The following is a 4,537-nucleotide window of genomic DNA, read 5'->3' on the forward strand; positions in this document are numbered from 1 at the left end:
TGTGTAGTGGGGACGGATTCGGGGCGCCGGTCACCGTATTGGGCCGCGCCGGACAAAAGGTGGCCTTGGGGCGCGCCGCTGGGAACGTTTTTTTGTCCGGCGCACCCCAAATCCCTTTTGGGGATGCTTTGGGGGACACGGATGGAGATGCTCTTAGGGTTCTAAAACTTTCTACATGGTATCAGGGGGAAGATTAGTGCCGCCTCGACATCGACATCTACGCTGCATATTGCATCAACCGAGCCAACCAGCTGCACCGATTTGCATCAACATCCGCAACTGCAGCAACCGAGCGATCTCCATTAAGGAAACCAAAATCTACACAGACAGCTCCGCCGACTTGTACGACTATGCCAGACTTCATCGTCGAGCACATCTACTACGAGAAGCGACATCGACATGCACCATCCACACACTAGGCCGGTGTGGAAAGAGATGCAAGTTCTTATTCGACTTCTCGACACCACGACATCAACACTATCATCGCCGCGAGGGACACCTTCAAGCGACAAACCATCATCGACACGCTTGGTGCTCCAACATCGCCGACACATCATCACCAAGGTCTACATCAACATGGTCTTCATCGACATCTTTGTCAATACATCGCCGCCGCCACACAACATTTTCCACATGCTGGACATACGATTACGATGCCCTTTGACAGTATAAATGCAAGGCACGCCGCCGACATTGACCGCGTCGCATGACATGACACCGACGAGGGCATCGAGCGCGTCCAACGGCTAAGACTACGCCTACATCCTGACATCACTATTGTGATAGCCCCTACAACAGTGGACATGGTTCTGGACAAACATTGTGTGCTTGGTGGGCATCCTCGCCAGTCCTGGCAAAATTGGTGGTCTCACTTATGACTGTGTCCTCTCACATTTGCAAAACGCTCCGGAATGCAGCATCTGATAACCGCAAGGTGCCTCTTCCACTACAGTGGCACCGTAAAAAAACATAAAAGAAGAAGAAATCGCACACTTTTCTTGCGCCTGCGGTGAACGTGGCTACACCACATACGATGACTACGACATCGACCACACCCACCTCGACCATGGCTACATCACGATCGGCTACCTCGACATCACGGCTACATCTACAACGGCACATTGGCAACAACTCCAGTCAAAGCATCTGCATCATCACTTGCATTCACGACACTCCTGCTGTGACTGCGGGAGGGAAGAGAAAGCACCATAAGGGGACACCGATGATGACAAGGAGGAGAAGAGGACGGAAGCGCGAGACTTCAAATCTAGTCGCAATCGTCCGCGTCACTCCTGCTACGACTGAAGAGGGTGTTAGAATATGTATACGGGTTAGGTTAGACTAGGACTCTACAACATCTTGTACTCCAAATCTCCTCCCTCCGTGTACTTCTATAAATGCCCCATGAGGATCACCGGACTAAACACGAAACAAATATTAGAATTTTACAACTTTCATACATGATGATGAATATTCGGTCCAGTCGTTTGGAAATGGTACCCATGGGGTTTGTATACCCAAGTTGCTAGTTTGACAGAAGATTAAGAGCATCTCCAGTCGCGTCCCCCAAAGCGTCCCCAAAGAGATTTGGGGGACGCCGGCCAAAAAAACGTCCCAGTCACGTGCCCCAAAGGCCGCTTCGGTCCGGACGTGCTCCAAATGTTGTCCGGCGTCCCTAGCCCATCCCCTGTGTATAGAGTCTCTACCGGGGACGCCGGACACGACTTTTACACTTACTTTTTGTTTGGAGGTCGCGTTTGGGGGACGTGGCTAGAAAAGGGACCTTCTACAAACGAAAATTTTGTCCGGACGTCCCCCAAACGACTAATCCGGCGCTTTGTCCGGACATCGTTTGGGGGACGCGACTGGAGATGCTCTAATATGTTGATGCCAAGGCGTTCCATGCTTCTTGAGTTTTTAGATGGCTCAAACATATATCACCTCTTTGTGATCTATGAACTCTAATAATCTGTGATTTACGCAAGGTACACTTTTTAATCTAATAAAATGTCCTATACATCGATTGGTGTAGAGACCGTGTTTTCCTTTTAGAAAAGCAGAGGATTCCTATATTGCAACCAAACTGAACTGGACCTTTTCAAAGAAGGTTTAGGCCAACTTTTTTTGAACTTTTGAACCAGCTTCGAGCGTGTGAACAGCTGTAGTCCAAAAAAAGGTACTCAGCTAAGGCCAACATATTTCCGCGATTTTTTTTTAAATAATACGAATATTTTATTTAAGTGCAGCAATAGCGCGCGTTTTCAAAAAATTTGGAAAGTGTGACCGGTCGGTTAGCAGCTGACCGACCGGTCAGCAGCGGGCCGATCGGCCAGCAGCCGGCCGACTGCAGGCTGCGCAGACGGGGGACAGGGCGACCAGCGCCTGTTGGCCACTAGCAGGCCGATCGGTCGATAGCCGGCCGACCATGCATGGCCCGGGAGAGCCGCCGACGCTCCCAGCCGAACCTCTTTCTTCCTCCTTCCTCTTTCTTCTTTCTCTGGCTGTTCGTCGGCTGCATACGAAAAGAGCTCCAAAAACTTCGTTTTTCTCAGATCCTCACTGATTTAGCCAATAAAACTTCACCATTTTGCTGGTATTAGTTGAGGGAAGCCGATCTACAGATGGGTTAGAGTTTGGAGGAGTTTGGTGGTGCTGTTTAGCAGCAATGGTGATGAAGTGGTGGAGGTTGACGGTGGTGTAAGGGGCTGAGCTGCTGCTGTGTATTGCTGGTGGTGCTGAGCTGCTGCGTGCTGTTCGTGCTGCTGCTGTTGGAGAGGCTGCTCAAGCTACAAAGGTAAACCCTAATCTTTGCATATTAGTGTTAACTGTATAGGTTATTGTAGGCTGGTTTTAGTGTTAGTGTATTTATGTGGGCTGGTATTAGTAGTTGATGCGGACGAAAAAAAATTTAGGTGAGCAAAGATGACAGATGTAGTGAAGATAGTATTTTACTATGGTATGGGTAGTGTCCGATCAAATGAAATGGGAGTTGATCTGAGTGAGTTCAAATATGTAGAAATGAATATGACTGCTCCTAGAACATGGACAATTGAGCAGGTGAAGGATTGGTTGACAGAATGTTTCGGGCTTAATCCTGAAGTGCACACAGTGGGTGTGCATGCATTGTGGACTAAGTCGGTATCAAACATTTTGTGGTATTTGAGGCCTGTAGATGATACCTCTAAGTGGGTGAGCTGGTTAAAAGGATCTGAAAGGAGAGGAACTAACCCTGTGGCATTAGTTCTTCCGGTGGCGAAGGAGGTAGCGCCTCCTGAAGGCGGTTACAGTGGAGGAGGTGGTTACGAATCAGGCCAGAGCAGTCAAGCACCCAGCGGTGGCGGTGGTTACGAGCCTGAACAGAGCAGCCATGCGGAAGATGTTTATAGTGGCCAGGGTGATGGTTACACAGGAGAAGACGGTTAGGTTGATGGTGACGAAGAAAATGGATACATGCAGAATCAGATGGAAGAGGAAGATACAGAAGGTGAAACTGATGATGATGATTCCGATGAGTCTGATGATGGGGAGGAGGTGCCTATTCCTGGTAGATGGAATCACAACTTTTCGTCTGCAATGACAATCAATGATGGCCTTGATTCTAACTGGGAGTATCACCAGAACAATCTCGCCGTAGGGGCCATGTTTCCGTCGAAGCGACATATGCAGGATGCAATAATTAAGTGGGCAATGGCGAGCCAGAGGGAGCTGAGAACAACCGTGTCATCTGGAAAATACCTGACGATGGAATGTGTGGACATCAATTGTCCCGGAAGGGTGCATGGGTATGTTCCTAAGTATGACACAATATGGCGTGTGAGCGACTTTGTGCCGCACAGTTGTGAGCTTGTAAGTATCTGCAATGATCATTGCAACCTGTCGTCTAATCTCATAACCCGGCTGCTGTACACTGAAATAGTGGAAGGGCAAGCCATGAGAGTAAACGCCATACAGAAGAATGTTAAGAAGCATCATTTTTACACCATATCTTATGGCAAGGCTTGGAGGGCTAAGCAGAGGGCGATGGAGATGAGGTTTGGTTCATTTCGAGACGCATACAAAATTAAGATACAATAGAGCTGAAACTTAAATACTGCTTATCACTACAACAGAATTTAAGATACATCAAAAAACTAAAACTTAAACTAAAAACGCAGCACACCCTTTCCCTTGCCCTTCAACGATGCAGCTTTCATGGCTTTGGTGCTAGGCTCGAAGTCGTCGTCCGAGTCGACGACCGGCGGTGCAGCACTCTTGCCCTTCGACGATGCAGCTTTCTTCGCCTTGGTGCTAGGCTCGAAGTCATCGTCCGAGTCAACGACCGGCGGTGCTGCACTCTTGCCCTTCGAGGAATTGGCACTCTTGCCCTTCGACGATGCAGCTTTCTTCGCCTTCGTGCTAGGCTCGAAGTCGTCGTCCGAGTCGACTACCGGTGGTGCAGCACTCTTGCCCTTCAAGGACTTGGCACTCTTGCCCTTCGACGATGCAGCTCTCTTCGCCTTGCTGCTAGGCTCAAAGATATCATCGTCGTCCTCACTCT

The sequence above is a fragment of the Lolium perenne genome, chromosome 3 (assembly GCF_019359855.2).
Source record: "Lolium perenne isolate Kyuss_39 chromosome 3, Kyuss_2.0, whole genome shotgun sequence".
NCBI classification, from domain to species: domain Eukaryota; kingdom Viridiplantae; phylum Streptophyta; class Magnoliopsida; order Poales; family Poaceae; genus Lolium; species Lolium perenne.